Raw genomic sequence first — 17,350 nt, 5'->3', positions numbered from 1 at the left:
AACACTCCTCTAATTGATGGCTTCCAACTGATCGTCTCTGTCTGAGTCGTGTTTTTTAAACCCAAAGAAGGACTTGCTGTGTGTCCTCTGTCTGAAGTGTAGCCAGGAAGCTTACCAGTACACCTTCCAAGGAATGAGACTGGAAGTGTAAAATCCAGCCCTGTCTGACTTTTGTTTAGCATCCGTTACGAGCAGATTGGACCCTTGCCCCACTGAAACGAACTGATGTCATTTGCTTTCATTTGCCCCTGCATTCCCCCTTGCGATTGAGAAATCAGTCCAAACTTCATTTCACAACACCGCCGGCCTCCAGTGACAGAGTTTCTCCATGACAGAGCAGTTCAGAGTGACAAGCAAAGTGACAGAGGGAGGGGGTGCAGGAAAAAGAAGTGGGAAGGGGCAGCGAAGGCTGCTCTGGTGGGGTCTGAGCTGGCCCTTGAAAGATTAATTAGTAGGGTTTTGTCAGGCGGAGAAGACTAGGAGGGAAATTTCAGTAATGGAAGAAGGGAGGTGCTATAGGACATAAACAAAGGCAGAAAATTTCTTAAGAGACATTAAGATCACAACAGAGGGGCATCCTAACGTAGGGCAGGCATTACCAAGGTGAAAATGAAGGCGTCGATGATGGGTTGGATTGGCTGGGTGGTGGAGGGGTGCAGGGACGTAGATACAGAAGGAGAAGACTTGCTTATTAAGCCTTTGAAAATAACATTTAGAAAGATGAGAACACCTGCTGAGCAAATTGTGACTCTACTGAGACTTTCTTTCCCCCAAACATAATAGACAGTTATCTAAATAATTCTTCTCCTTCTAAGTGGTTACTGTGAAAGACTAAACAAACACGTATTCCAGTGACGCTGTTAGTGTTTTTTAAAGTCTTTAGAAACCGCCTTTGGGAACCGCCTTCAGAGTGTGTTTATGAGCTACAGTCGAACACCAAGTCATTTTATTCCCTCACAGCTTTCTCTGTCTCTGTTTCTCTACAAAAGGTGAAACCATCATATATGCATATAAAATACACATCATTAAAACCTAGCCAGTTGGACGTTTCTTTTCTAAACTAGAACATGTGGCAAATGGCTTTTACCTATTTCGCCAAATCGAATACAATCTGAAAAGGATTTCACTTGGGGACTCAGAATATTATAAAAAAACCAAAAATGTGCTGCAGGCTCTGATGACAATCTTCAAAGGATTCCAACAATATTTTGGACAACCGCAGCGTTGGAGTCGGTGTGGACTTCCACAGCTGTCCCCCACAGGTGACCGTACGTAGCCCAGGGACCCTGTTCCATGACGATATACATACTGGGGAATTTTTCTCCTCGTGATTGCGCAAATTGTCATATGACCGTGTCTGGTCCACACTGGGCCCCCCTGCAGTCAGATTAGAACGCCTGCCTGAATCCCCCAGGGACACCTTGCTGAAACTGGGGAGGGACGAGGATTTCTTAAAACCATCAAAGACTAAGACAGACGACCTAAAGGCAGACTCTGCGGAGGACTGGGCTTCAGCTCACCACATACACTGGCTTTGCTTCACAGAAACAGAGCCCTTTTGCAAAGGGAGGAGAGGCCTTTCCCACGACTGGAATCGGGAATTAGGCCACCTGCTTCCCTAGGCCCTGATTCCACTCCAGAGGGCACATGCCCCTCCTCAGCCACATCTGAGGGCAATATACTGGATCCAGAAAGCACGTGGCTTTGAAACAGCTGAACAGTGTCCCTGGAAGGTACACACTGCAAGGACGCAGGTGTGATTTCTCAATAAATTGCCCAAGGGGCATGCGTGTGTGTATGTATGCGCATGTGTGTGTATGGTGTGTGTGTGTATATGGTGTGCGTATGGTACATGCCTGCACACGCGTGTTGTCTATTGTGTGTGCATACATGTGTGTACTGTATGGGGTATATTCATATGGGGGGTGTGCATGTCTGTGTGTGTGTGTGTGTGCCTGTGTGTGGGTGTGTGAAGGGCTCTGGGACGATCCTGGCAGGATGGGTGATAGGAGATGCCATTGGTCATCCTTCTCCCTTGACCTTCAGAGCAGGTGGGAATGGTCAGTAAAGAGGGGAGAAAAAATTCAATCCACTGAAGAACTAACACCTCTTTACTGGGGAGGAGGAACGATGTATTCTCAACCACTACACAACTCTCTACAGACTAGAGTGGCAGCCGGTTGTCTGTCATTTGTACTGCACATATTTTCCCACATTTGTCCTTTGTCTTTCAACTTGACTTTTAGGGCTTTTGTTTGGTCTTGCCATTGGAAAGTCTCCACTGTTTGTTACATAGTTGAGGCGATCAATCTTTTGTTAGGGTCATGCTGTGCTCAGAAAGACCTTCCACCCGCAATTATAAAAATATTTGTCCAGTCTTCTTATGTAATTTTGGTTTTTACTTTAAAGCTTTTGTTGTACTTGGGATTTACTTTGTGTCGGGAATGAAACGAGAACCCACGTTTTATTTAAAGCATTTCACAGTAGCCTGTATTTTTCTTTCACACTATTCATCACAGTTATAACAGGACAATTATTTACATGATTATCTTTTTCCAATTGCCATTGATTCCAAATACCACTTTCATCATCTACATGAATACTTTTTAAAATGCTTCCTCCCACAAATATCATGTTGGGATTTTGACCAGAAATAGTCTGATTTTTCAGGAAGAACTTACATTTTTACACCATACTAAATACTTCCGTCCATTCACAGGGTGTGCCTTTTCACTTAATCACATATTATTTCTATTTCTTGGTAATCTTCTGGTTTTTTTCCCACATAATGCAAAATTAGTTCTATAATTTTATGTTTTCACACCTTTCAATGAATTAATTTTAGATTATTTTTAATACATTATTAGAGTTCGGATTTTTGAATGTTAATATTATATCATGAAAACTTTCTGAACTCTCTTTTATTCTTTTACTTTTCAATAATTTCCTGCTGAATCCTAGGCTTTCTATTATCTGCAAATAATGCTAATTTTGTCTTCTTCATTCTGATATTTAAACCTCTTATTTTGTCTTTCGTCTAATTGCAGTGTCTATCACATAAAAAGCAATGTCATATTATACGTGCTTGATTACTAAGCAAGATACTGGCTTTGCTGTAAGATATGTTTCAATATTAAGGAAATTATTCACCTAATCCGATTTTACAAACAGCATTTATCAAGAATGGACATTGAATTTTATGAACATTTTCTTGAAATCTACCATCGGGTCATAAGCTTCCCCCTCTTTGATCAACATTAATATAAATTTTCTAACATTGAGCCATCTCTGCACTGGAATACACAGTTGTAGTCATGGTGTATCGCTATTTAAATCTGCTCCTAGATTCTATCTATTAATACTTTGTTTTAGCACTTAAAAATCAATTTTGATATTCCGAGCTCTCTCTTGTGCATCGTCTATTTAAAACAGCAGTACATTGGCATTTGTTAATTGGCAAGAATTCCTTCTTCCTCTGACCTAGGACATTTAAAATATGCTTTTTAGCTGTTTAGATAGACAGAAATGATCTCTTTCCATCTAGTTTTCCAAATATGTCAGCATACGATTATTCAGCGTTCTCTGTGATTGGGAAGTAGTCTTTGCCTCTAGACTTTTACTACCCCAATCTGATGGGAAACACTGACAGAGAAGGAAAGGTGAGCTCGGCAGGGCGGTATCCCTTACAGGACCGTGCCCCATAGCAGTCAATGGTGGGCCCCAAGGGGGAGTGTTTCTTGCTCTTCCGGCAGCTTGTCCATGCCCCAAGGACTCACACTGGTGGGAAACTCCAGAATTGCCTCCACTTACAACCTGCAACACAGCACTGTGGTCATGAGCTAGAAACTGGTGCAAGTCATGAGACACTCGGTTTGTTCCAAATGGCATTACGAAGGCTGCATTCTTCAGAGCGTAAGGCACAGTGCTGAGGCCTTTGCCAGCCACAGCATACCTACAGTACCTCTCCTTGCTTTTGGTTCTTCTTCATTCCTGCTTGTGTTGGCATAGGGTTTGGGGGCTCACGGCACGTCTGCCATCATTTTCTTCCTAAGTCCTCACAGATTGCTTCACTTTGGAAAAGTCCATGAGCAAATCATTTAAGAGATCATTGGGGAAAATAAATGAATGTAGAAAGCTTAGACAATTTTGAAAAAGAAAAGGTTTTCCCTACCAGCTAGTAAACTGTACTTTAAAGCTGTTATAAATAAAGTGGTACTGACATTGAAAGAGATAAGATCAATTACATGAAAGTCCAAACACTGGTGTCGATGTTTCTATGTAGGCCTAAATTCTGGCCCCGACTTGTAGGGCAGGGGAGACTAAATGAGCAACTCAGATTAAATGGAAGACCATGGAATGATGCTGAAGTTACCGAGGTCAGGGACACCCCCTGCCCCTAGTTTCTGGCAAAAACCAATGCAAATCCCTTCCGGAGGAAAGCATCTTCAATTTAGATCCTCCAGTTCCCCGTTAATTATTATGAGCTATATCTCAAAGATCACTAAACATTCATGGAAACAAATCACTATGACTGAAAGTTAGCTGAATGTCTAAGTAGTGTGTGGAGATTCCAAGGACTTGCGATACTGGAATTATTAGACAATGAATATAAAATAACTATGCATGGAATATATATAGAAATAAAGAAGGAATCTTAAAAATGAGTAAGTAACTGGAGATTATTCTCTGTGACTGGGAAGATTTCAAAATAACCAAATTGCAACATCTCCCAAATATGCTTTTAAGTGAAAAAAATTAAATTGATAATAGCATCTTTGGTATGCTAAATTTCGTGTAAAAAAAGAAAAATAAGAATGTATAGCTGTGGGGAGGCATAGCTCAGTGGTAGAGTGTGTGCCTAGCATGCATAAAAAATTTTTTTAAATGATAAACCTAATAACCTCCCCCTCCACAAAAAAAAAAAAAAAAGAAGCTGCATAAAGAAATACTGGAAGCAGAAGCAGACACAAAAAACTAGTAGAAGTGACTACCCTTAGTGGGTGGATAGGGATGGAGTAGAAATAAAACTTCTAATTTATTCCTTTGAATATCATTTAGATTTTTGAATCATGTGGCTTTTTTATCTGTTCAAAAAATAAAATTTAAAAAGAATCAGATAGAAGTTTTAGCAATGAAACATACAGTTAAAAAAAAAAAACAACTTTTCTCGGGAGATGGGTTAAACAGACCATTAAAAACAGCTGCAGAGAAAATTAGCCAACCAGGAAGACTAATCTAAAAAAAATTACCCAGAATAAAGCACAGACAGAAAAGGGTGTGTAAGATACAGAGAGGGATGGAGACTGGGAAGATGGAATGCGTAGGTCTGAAATACATATAAGCAGAATTTCAGAAGAGGGAATAGGGAGCATGCAGGAGAGGCAGTATCTGAAAATTCTGAGATTTAGGTATTTGTAAAGTCCCAGGTATGTCTCTACTAGTGTGAGAGTGAGTGATTAAAACACAGTAATGATGGCTGTCCCTGTATCTGGGACTATGAAAAACTATTTGAAAGGCCATGCATTCAGGGAGGAGTAGGGGGCAGAAAGAAAGACTGTGAAAATGGCACTGAAATAATGAATGTCCCAGAGGGCAGTACCTGGTGGCGTTGAAGTTGGGCTTATGGGAGGTTCAAAGGCATGTGGATTTTGGAAATGGTGGATGCAGCAGAGACTAAGAAGAAAGCAAGCATGAGCTTCTGTGCTGCTGATGGGAGATGGGGATGTCTAAGAGAATCTGGAAACTTTAAACATAAACCGTAGTTTGTACTCTGTTTACTCGTGTAGTTTCAGTTTTTCATGGAGATAGGGCACTAGGGTAACCGAGAGACAGGAGCAGTACTTCAGAAGAAGAGTTGTCCCAACTGAGGGCTTAGAATCAAGAAGAAAGATTCAGAATAGTGCGTGTCTAAATGAAACCATGTGTCTTTTATTAGCGCCAAAGCATTTCAGTTATTTCTATAGGATCTTTACATACCAGATAACGATAAATTAAGGACATTTCTCTGGGTCTCTTAGTTTATAAATAGAATATGGCTAGAGGGATAATCACCATCTATTAAGTGCTTATCTTGTGCTAGGCACAGAGGTACGCACTTTGTAGCTAAGTATCATTATCATCATAATTATCACCATCCCTATTTTAAAGATGATAAAACTGAGGCTTAGAGCAATTAAATCATTATCCGAGGTCACCGACCAGTACCTAGCAGAGCTGGAATTCTAACCCAGATCTTCATACTCTAAATCTTAAGCTTGGCAATTTTTTGTGTATACAAAGTTATGTAAATGCAATCATTCATCTCATTATTAGAGGATTCTCAATTTTCTGTGTTCTCGTTAAGAGAGCACAAAAAGACTAACCCCTAGGAATAAAAATCAAATACCAGCAAATATTTCTTTTTGCTTCTCAGCTGTCGGGGTGACACCTTAGAGTTTTACTTTTTCAGATTTCAATACAGTTCATTTCGTTTCCCAATAAATACAATTTTAGTTTTGCAACCTTAGATTTTAAGGTGGGTGTGAATATATGTTTGTTCTAGTTCCTTGTATGTCAAAACAATTTGCAGTACAGTTAATTTTTAAATGCTTCTTGGCAGTTGTTTTAAACAGCATTCCAGCCACTAGGAGAGTTGAAAAATAAATGTTTGCTTCCTAGGAAACTACTGAATAAATGACTCCTTTCTTGTTCTTGGTAATTAAATTCTCACATTCAACTCCATATCAGCAATGGCTTCTCTTTCAATTCCTGGGATACTTAAGCCTTTTTTTTTTTTTTCCTGCACAGTGGCCAAAGCACCCAATTATGCAAAAAGTCTGATTCCTGCCCATGTTAGACTCTTTGGAACATACTCTCATTCAAGATTATCAATAGCATCTTACTGGAAGGACATTTTAAGAAAACTGGCTTGCAGAGAATGTATTCTGTCCCATGATGGAGCTTGGTCATCTGTTTCTACTATTTCTTCACACTAGAACTTGCCAAAGCTCACATGTCCCAACTTCAGAAAACAGCACTGTCAGCTGATTCAGAAGCCCCGGACGAGTGGTTCACAAGCTTTACTGCGTATTGGAATCATCTGAGAAGCTTTTAAAACTATCTACCCTGAAGTCTCATGTGACTTTGATTTTAATTGATCTGGAGGGCCACTTGGGTATTCAGATTTTTTTAAAAAAATGCTTCTTGGGTAACTATAGCCAAGTTTGGAAACCACTGCCCCAGAGCCTCAGGGTGCAGGTTGAGCCACCCTTCTGTTTGGAACAGAATTACAGGGAACAGGCAAATGTTAGGTAGAATCATTGCTACTAACTTTGTTATCAGGAAGCAGAGCATCTGTGATGCTTCAGAATCCTTCCATTAGCCTCTGCCCCCAGTGTCTGTCCTCAGAATTGTACTTGACACAGGAAAAAAAGAAAAAATTTATCATTGTTTTCACCAGTGGAGAAGATATAGCTGATTTTATTGTGGTTAATCAATTTGTTTATTCTCATAATATTTCAATATTTTGATGTTGAATTGAGACCATGGGAAGCCTTAGTGGCAATATACATTACACAAAGCCTGAAACTAAGGAACAGCACTTTCTGATACTCCCATGACTTTAGTTCTTTTGGGAAGACATTTTTGGATGTTTATAACTCTTTGGTAGGTCTGAATCTTCAGTTGTCAGTTGGTCTCTTCCCACAAACTCCTTCCTTTTTGGCCACAAACATGCAAATCTTCCCTGGGCTTTAAAACATTTTCCTTTTCCCTGCTTCCCACTCAATAAACCAGACCACCTCCTTCCATCCTCTCACTGCCAGATTCTCCAGGAGCACAATCATACTTTCTACTCTTTCCTGAACGTCACCATGTCCAACATCCATCTCCATATCTCCATGGAAACTGTACTCAGAGCTGATCGATGGTTTGGGGACCCAAATCCACATCCAATAACTTCTCACTCTTTATTTTGCTCGACTTGTTATTTAACACTATTTAAAATTCTATGAAGCAATGGTAATAAAAACAATATATACTTGACATAAGAATCTATGCATAAATCAGAGAAACACAACTGAGTTCAGAAGTAACCTTGTGTGACTTTGAGTAATTAATATAGGACAAAGGTGGACTTTAAGTGGGAAAAGAATCCATCTATTTATCGACTGGTGCTGGTTATGCATCAGGAGGAAAGTGAAGTTGGACCTCTTCCTCATACAACACATACAAAAAGTATATCTCTGATGGATTAAAGTTTTAATGTGGAAAAAGAAGAAATTTTAAAAGACTACTTGAATAAACTGAGTAAGGGGAGAATTCTTAAGCAAATTAGAAAGCCCAGAATTTATAAAGGAAAACATACATATAGTTGGCTACATTAACTTTTTGTTTTGTATATTGAAAACCACCAAAACAAAGTCAGAGTCAAAAGTTTAAACCAAACCCAAAAAGTCAAAATCAAAGTCATAAATGATAGTTTGGGAAAATATTAGTAATGCAATAACAGAGATTTAATGCTCTCCTACACAAAGAGGTCCTATAAATTGATAGGAAAAAGACCAAGAAGCCAAATTTTATTTTTGGATTTTTTTTTTTTTATTTAATGAAGTATAGTCAGTTACAATGGGTCAATTTCTGGTGTACAGCATAAAGCCCCAGTCATACATACATATACATATATTCATTTTCATATTCTTTTTTATTAAAGGTTATTACAAGATATTGAATATAGTTTCCTGTGCTATACAAAAGAAATTTTTAAAAATCTATTTTTATATATAGAAGTTAATATTTGTAAATCTCAAACTCAAGAAGCCAAATTTTAAGTCGGTAAGGACATGAACAGGCAATTTATAGGAAAAGAAATGCAAATGGCCAATAAATGTGGAAGACAGAGTAATAGAAATTAAGGCAGTTATAAGATACTGGCAAAATATGAAAGCACCGACTGTGTGGCAGGAACGTAAATTGCTGCAGTCCTTAGGAATGCAATCCAGGGATATCCATTACAACTGGAAACATATTTATCTTTGGCGTTGAAATCTCACATTTGGTAATCTACCTTCAAGAATAAGGACATGGTATGTTGTTATCTTCACTGGAGCTTCATTTGTCTTAAAATGTCAAATGGGAGAGGCGTGGGGTCTGTTAGTTGGACTTGGGGCACCGGGCCCCGAAACAAATCTTGCAGACCACATACTCTTCTGAATTGATCCTCATCTCGTTAGTTATTTCTCACTCCCTTTTTCCCTTGCTTCTTTTTCTTTTCTGTGGGTTTGATTTGTCACATGATAGAAATACTTAAAAATCATTTTTATTATATTTTTGTCATATTTTCCTTAAGTTTCTGGCAATTTTTTACATTATACATGTTGATGTCATGTTATTTGATACATAAAAGATAACGGCTACTAAATATCAATTATAAATTATACGCCTTTTTCTAATTTAATTCTTTTTTCTCGAATTCTACTTTATCTAAAATAATAACCATGGTTTCTACCTGCATTTAGTTTGCATTTGCCTTAGATTTCGTTGTCCATCTTTTTTTTTAACATTTTTTATTGATTTATAATCATTTTACAATGTTGTGTCAAATTCCAGTGTTCAGCACAATTTTTCAGTTATTCATGGACATATACACACTCATTGTCACATTTTTTTCTCTGTGAGTTATCATAACATTTTGTGTATATTTCCCTGTGCTATACAGTGTAGTCTATTCTACAATTTTGAAATCCCAGTCTATCCCTTCCCACCCTCCACCCCCCTGGTAACCACAAGTCTGTATTCTCTGTCTGTGAGTCTATTTCTGTCCTTTATTTACGCTTTGTTTTTGTTTGTTTGTTTGTTTTTGTTTTTGTTTTTTAGATTCCACATATGAGCGATCTCATATGGTATTTTTCTTTCTCTTTCTGGCTTACTTCACTTAGAATGACATTCTCCAGGAGCATCCATGTTGCTGCAAATGGCATTATGTTGTCGGTTTTTATGGCTGAGTAGTTGTCCATCTTTTTACTGTTCCGCATCACTTATGTTTTTCAAGGTTTTGAGTGTCACAGATTGCATTTTAAATTCTACTTATGATTTCCTCTACGATTTTTAGAAGCATTCTTTAAGCTGTAATTCTCTCTTTGACAATGATGGGATTTAAGTAGGGAAATTTTCTCTTCTTATTGACAATGAGGAATTTAAAAAAACATTTGCTCCTTCCTGTTCCTTTTTTTTTTTTTAATTTAAGTGTAGTTATTTACAATATTGTGTTAGTTTTTGGTGTACAGCAGTGATTCAGTTATATATATACATGTATATTTCAGATTCTTTTCCATTATAGGTTATTACAAGATATTAAATATAGTTCCCTGTGCTATATAATACATTCTTGTTGCTTATCTATTTAGTGTATAATAGGCTGTATCTGTTAATTCCAAACTCTAATTTATCCCTCTCCTGCCCCTTCCCCTTTGGTAACTGTAAGTTTGTTTTCTATGTCTGAGTCTGTTTCTGTTATGCATACCGATTCATCTGTATTATTTTTTAGATACTACATAGAAGTGATATCATATATTTGTCTTTCTCTGTCTGACTTACTTCATATGATATTCTCCAGATCCATCAATGTTGCTGCAGATGGCATTATTTCATTCTTTATGGCTAAGTAGTATTCCCGTGTGTGTGTGTGTGTGTGTGTGTGTGTGTGTGTGTGTGTGTGTATACCACATCTTCTTTATCCAATTACCTGTTGATGGACACTTAGGTTGCTTCCATGTCTTGGCTGTTGTAAATAGTACTGCTATGACATTGGGGTGCATGTATCTTTTCAAATTAGAGTTTTCTTTGGCTATAAAGCAGGTGTGAGATTGCTGGATCATATGAGAACCCTACTTTTAGTTTTTCGAGGAACCTCCATACTGTTTTCCATGGTGGCTGCACTGTGCTTGATGGAGCTCTGGATACTCTATAATTCTGGGTGGATCCTGAATGTAGCCATGGTCCTCATTCTCACACTAGCAGATGTTTCTTATTAACCTATGAGCTGGAAGGAGGCAGGAAGTTAGGATATTTAGCATCATGGTCTCTCATTCCAGGGAGAGCTGTCAGTCTCATGTCTCTCACTGCCAGCTCCGGTTCTGCCAAAGAAAGTGGGACACAATAAGGGACAAGAACATGAAGTCTGGGGTCTCTTTGCCAACGTTTGCACCCTGATTTCACCACTAACTAGCTGAGAGGCCTTGGGTGATTAACTTAACATATTCAGCTTTCTCATCTAAAAAAAAAAAAAAAAAAAAAGATGACAACAGCAGAATTCCACATGCCAAAGGGTAGTTTAGTTTTGAGAATTAAATTACATAGTCCATTTTCCTGGCACATACTAAGTGCTCATGAAATTTAGCTGCTATTATTATCTTTATCATCAGCAGCATTATCCGTGAAAGGGGACGGTGAACTTTACGGATCATTTCTACCGAAGCTCCACAAAGTGGCAAAATAATGGTTGCTCTCTCCTTCCCTTAGAATTTTCTGCTCACAGTTTTTCCGCAGACCAAACATGCTGGCCCATAAATGGAATAATCATAGATCTATTAATGAAGGGTGGATTCACTATTACGGAGCAGTAACAGAGATTTTCTTCGGTTGATTCATTCCTCTTTTATAACATAAGGGGCAAGTTCTAACCACCTCCGGAAAGAAGGTATTTTGCAGAGCCCTCTTCTTTAAACTCTGTAGCTCTTCTCTCTACTTCTTCTGCAGCCCTCTCTGAAGTCCCCACCTTTCCTAATTCCCATTTCATTTTTCTTGGAAAACTCCACCTTGTTCCAAGGGAGACAGAAGCCGTCGCCTCCAGGATCTTCAAACATCACCTGGATGCTAGTGGGCCTCCTCTGCTCACACTTGGCCAGTTTCAAAGGGAGGAGGGGGCCTGGCCTATCGGTGCAGAAGGTGGTGAGTTCTCCTCTTCTGGGTTATTTCCCCTCCAAAAATAGCTATGGCTGATTCAGTCTCATGAGTTCGCTAAGCAGAGGCATATTTCATCATCTAGCTCAGGGGGCAGCCAATTTTTTAATTAAAAAAATAATCATATATTGAGTTGTTATATCTACTAGGATCTGGGCTAATTCTTCTTTTCTATGCACTTCTGTCAAATCTTGGGTGTACCACTCTGATTTTATTCCCATCGGTTGTTTTTTTAATTGAAGTGTAGTTGATTTACAATGTTATGCTAGTTTGTGGTGTACAGCCTAGTGATTCAGTCATGCATATATATTCTTTTTGTATTCTTTTTCATTGTAGGTTATTGCAAGCTATTGAATATTGTTCCCTGTGCTCCACAGTAGGATCTTCTTATTTATCTATTCTGTATATAGTTGCTTGTATCCAATAATCCCAAACTCCTAATTGATCCCTCCCCTGTCCTGGGGTTTTATAATATATTTTAGAAGATAACAGAGCTAGTTTCTCCTTCAGTGCTTTTCTCAAAATTGTTTAGCTATTTGTGGCAGAATTTCAGGTCGATTCCTGCCATACCCACCCAAATCCCCCTTCTCTGGGTCTTTAGAGGCTGGAGAAGCTGAACACTCAAGCTCCCAACCTCCTTTGTTGCCCCAGGTGGACAGAGGATATAGTTCTAGCCAACTAGGCTGAAGTGAGGTCTACTGAGGGAATTTCTGGGAAAGCTTTTATTTTATTGATAAATGATTCAGTTAGGGCTGTGTCTCCTTTCTCCCTCTTCCTATCTTGAAAGCAGGTATGTGGCAGCCATCTTGAACTTGAGAATCATTTTGTCAAGTTAAAAAAAAAAAAGTCAAGTCAATTAAGCTAGGAGGCTTTATACAGCTCTGTGGAAAGAAAGGGCTGTGTTATAAAATGTCCTTTCTCTAGGGCTGTGGGGAGAATTAGGCAAATCTTGGCCCACGTCCTGAGAGTGAGTTTCATTAATTCATCCATTTAATAAGGCTTGGCTGAGTCTTTCCTGTATAATGTGTGTGGGCATAAAAAATGGCCTTGTCATCAAAGGTTGATGGGTGCACAGAAAGGGAGCAAGAAATCAACCTGAATGACAGTTTGCACTTGAGCGAAGGACCTTCAAGCAGAAGCCTCCCTTCTGACAGTTCAGAAGAGCAATTTCCCAACAAACTGCTTGCATTTCCTGGGCTTGGGTTTCCCCTGGTCTCTACCCTCCGAGGATGACTTCTCCTATCTCAAGTTGCCTTGGGTAGAGACCATTCTTTTCCAGTAAGCCTGGTCATCTTCCTGGGGAGCAAGTGGCTGCAGGAACCATGATTGAAGCCAGTTCTGCTCCCACAGGGCCCAGAGATAGGCCACGGGTACAACCATGACACGAACGGCAGGCACTGCTGAGTGCGCAATCTGAGATGAGGAGGGAAAGCGGCCTCTTCAGACTAGGGGATTGGAGACGATTTCAGGACCAGAAGAGGCATTTGACCTCTCATTCTTGGAATTACAGCTGAAGTTCCACAGACCTTAAGCAATTCACCCAAGGTAGAAACAAAAACTTGTGGGGAAAGTGGAGACTGGCTCGTGGTTGTTCTTTATACCACAGATATGCTAGGACTTCCTGGAGTGGGCAGCTGGTGAGACCAGTGGTTGGCCAAAGCGATTGCTAAGTCGTTTCCAAACCAAGACCTTGAGTCATCTTCAGTGGAGCCTGGTGCCCTGAGAAAGGCCAAATCACATACTTCTCCTCTTTGTCACTAGAACCCTGACCTCCCTTCAGTTTTCTGAGGGAACTCAAGACCAGTACCTACTGAGGTGTGGAAGGGCAGCCTGATTGCTTAAGCCTGGAATGTTGAGACCTAAACTTGCTCCTGGGCTGGAAAGCTCTGGTCCTAGGCAGGATATTTAATTAAGGTATTTGTCTTTGTTTTCTTTGTACACAACTCGGCATTCCAGCAGGTAGCCAAGTCTTTGTGCTTCCTTGCCAGGAGGCCTAAAGAAGAATAAGTCTGCAGGCTACCTCCCTTCCTGACTTTCTCCCTTTAGCTGAGGGATTTGAGCATTCTGCACCAGGAAGGGAGCTGTAGAGTGGCTTTGAGGGGAAGAGTTCTGAGCAGTAAAAGAGCAAATGTTTTTCCCCAAGAAAAGGAATGGATGTCTGCATTGTTTTTAAGTAATTGGGTTCTGTGGCCCATCCTCCACAGAACCTCAAGAAGATGACAATTCCATGTTAAGTCTAGGAAGGTCTTCCTGGACTCAGGGTACCAAGGCTCTCAGCCTTGGCAAAGATTTCCATGGGGCAACAGGGTCACCCAACTTTAAGGATCTATGTAAGCTTGGCCTTCAGGAATCTTGGAAACCATGTAGAGAAGGGGTTGGCCCATAGGTCAAAGCTGGCCTGCCATCTATTTTTGTATAACCTGTGAGCTAGGAATAATTTTTGTATTTTTAAATATTTGAAAACTATCAAAAGAAAAATAATATTTTATGGCGTATAAAAATGACGTGAAATTCAAATTTGTGTCCATAAATGAAGTCTTACTGGAACACAACCAACCTCATGCATTTACCTAATGTCTATGGCTATTTTCAGGCAACAATGGCAGAGTTGAGTAGTTGTGACAGAGTCCTCTCTGGCCTGTGAAGTCTGAAATATTTACTCTCTGGTCCTTTACAGAAAAACTTTGCTGATCCCTGATGCCCACCAATGGCCAGAGATGCTCCTGGATGTTTTGCTTCACATCATGACTCCTGATCATGAGGTGTGGAAGTGGGGATGGGGGTGGGAGGGGAGGGAAGAGACCTCTCTCAGTCTCTGAAATTAAATTTCCTGCCAGCTGAATGCAGTGGGGCCGTGTCATCCCTACTGTGACTAAATGTAAAGTAGGTAAACACTGTGCTTTTTCTTGCACATTCAGATTTGTGTTAACAAACATCTCCTAGGCCTTTCTGGCTTTTGTTTCACTGCTTCTGTTTTGGAAATAACACTCATAGGTCTCTTCCCTCTCTGCATATCCAAATCCTACCATCAGAGCTCAACTTAAATGTTTACCTTCCTCTCAGTCCCTGGAAGTCCAACTTTGTTTTTTCAACTGGCGGGTCCACCTAGCAAGATTTTTCAGAATAAATATGCTTTCAGTTATCCTGCTTGCTTTTCCTCAGACAGCCGGACCGTTTCTCCCAAATTAAAGTTTTGATGTGATTTCTCCATCCTGTAAATCCCCACTGGACTCTAATACACACGATCACATTGTGGTGATTTGTGTAAGTTTCTTATGAGTTTCCTGAGTGCGGGGACTGAGTGTAAGGCAGCTAAGCCCTACCGGACAAGAATTGGCTCCACCAGGTCCAAATTCTGGCGTCTCCACTAGCCACATGACCACGGACATATCATTAACATCAATGGGCCTCAGTTGCATCATCCAAAAAATTCCAGTAATACTCCGTGCCCCCTGAGATGTGAGGATTAAATGAGATAGTGCCTTGAAGGTGCTTTTTAGGAATCAGTCATTCCAGTGCCCTTTGCAGCCCAGTCCAGAGCTTGGAGCCCCCAAAATTCCTGAAACCCTCTCTGTGGCAGTCACACTAGAGGTGAGATAAGACCCTGGCTTTGGAAATAAGCACTTCACCCCAGCAGTTCCTCCTTCTCCTGAGGGTTGTGACTAGTCCTGAGAACTAGTTGCAGTCCCCGGACCCCCCCCCCCCCCCGTCTTGGTCCTCACAATCATATCACCGCCACGTGACCATAACTGTGGTGGGACCACCCAGGAGGTTAGGAGGGGAAAGTCTGAATCGCATCCGGCAGCGCTGTAAACGCCAGGGTGAGGTGGAGCCTGGAGAGGCTCCAAGCCGAGGCAGATGAGCAGAGCTGACAGATGCTTCAGCTGGTGCTGCCTCCCCTCAGCCCTTCCTGAACGCCCCAGCCTCCGGCGTCCAGTCCCCAGTGCCGCGGCTGATAAGGTGACTTTACGAGAGGAGATGTGACAATTCCCTCTCTGCTCCTGCTTGGCCCTGGCTTTCGTGTAATCTCATTAGAAATGGTGCCAACTCTCCTGGAGAGGCTGAACACATCTCAGGATGTACGTCTTGCTGAGACAGGATAATTTAGGATTTAAAATCCTCCAGATTTATTTATTTTAAATAACTGAGATACTGTTTGTACTTCCCGCCTGTGAAATATGCTCTGTGCACTTAAAAATCGAGTCCCTCTGCCAAGTTTATGATCGGCCTCTCTCTCCATAACGTTATTCCCTTTCTGGTCCAACACCTGTTCCTCTCAAAATTGAGGTGTAGCAAAGAAAAGGGGAGACTGAAATCGAGCAGGACCTTGCGGGCCCCCTCCGGTACAAAAGCCTTTCCATGTCCTCCGTTTCTTGTTTCTAGGAGAAAGGATTTCAGCCTTCTAGACCATTCCTGAGTTCCAAAGGGCAGAATCAAACAGTTACTGATTAGAGGAGAGAATGCAGAAACCGAGGAAAGGCAGTCAAACAACAGTGCAGCGACAGGTCAGGGTGCTGGTTCCTCCTCAAGGGATGTGCATAATCTGGTGCATATCTCTGAGTTCTTCTGCAGGAACTAAGGTCCCGCCCAGGTGGAGAATGGTAGCTTCAGGCTGAGCACAAGCATGCGGACCCCAGACTGGTTGGAACCAGAAGACTGATGATTGAGATTCCTGGGACACCACCCTGTTACCACCCCACCAACGAATCAGAGGCAGGTCACACACCCTGCAGCCCCCCTTCCCCTGCCCCCCAGTTTTGCCTATAAAGACTCTTTTCCTGAAAACCATCAGGGAGTTCAGGCTTTTCTGAGCTCGAGCCATCCTTTCTCCTTGCTCGGCGCCTGCAGTAAAGCTTGCTCTGCTGCAAAATTTGACATTTCAGTTTGTTTGGCCTCACTGTGCATCAGGCCCACGAACTTGGGTTCGACAAGACACTTGCTTTGAGCACTTCCTTTGTTGGCTTAGTTGGTCCAGCTCTGTGAGCCCGCTCCACCTGAGGGCTGTTCCCTCCAGCAGATGGGGTGGGAATCCGAGTTTGTGAGTCAGGAATCCGGTTTTCTGGCTCTTGCTTTAATCCATCTTTTCCACTCATTACTGTCCCTTTACACAAAGCGAGGCTCTCACAGAGAGGCTTTGTCTGCCTGCAGGACAGCTGTGAGGGAGCCCCCGGGGGTGGGCTGGCGGGGGTGCGTTGACAGGAGCCAGGCTGGCTCTGCACCAGTTGCTTGTCTAAGGCCACTATGGGAAGTCTTTTCGATGTGAGGACAGGCCAATCCTGGGAGGAGCCTTCCACCTGCCATTTTCTGCTCCCCCATAGTCCCAGTCAGGGGTCTTCCTGCTTCCAGAGATATTTGGCAGACTGTGTGCCTGGTCTTCGCCCCAGACTCTCATGGCGGGGGCAGATCCACCCTT

At 41.3% G+C, this 17,350-nt stretch overlaps 1 protein-coding gene across 7 annotated transcripts in view; it reads left to right on the top strand.

The window, feature by feature from the left end:
- The window catches only part of SUSD1 (sushi domain containing 1), a 142,351-nt gene that overhangs the window by 118,988 nt on the left and 6,013 nt on the right, over positions 1 to 17,350 (top strand). For 2 of the 7 annotated variants that reach the window (XR_012506514.1, XR_012506503.1), the window contains 2 exons: positions 14,615 to 14,699; positions 16,510 to 16,650. The gene's annotated coding sequence lies outside the window, so the exon portion shown is untranslated. Of the gene's footprint in view, positions 1 to 14,614; positions 14,700 to 16,320; positions 16,655 to 17,350 lie in introns of all 7 variants that reach the window. The other 5 variants (XR_012506513.1, XR_012506502.1, XR_012506515.1 and 2 more) reach the window with 3 other exon arrangements.

Source organism: Camelus bactrianus, chromosome 4 (genome assembly GCF_048773025.1).
Source record: "Camelus bactrianus isolate YW-2024 breed Bactrian camel chromosome 4, ASM4877302v1, whole genome shotgun sequence".
NCBI lineage: Eukaryota > Metazoa > Chordata > Mammalia > Artiodactyla > Camelidae > Camelus > Camelus bactrianus.
The sequence above is the reverse complement of the archived record's forward strand: the minus strand, read 5'-3'. Positions and strand labels throughout refer to the sequence as shown.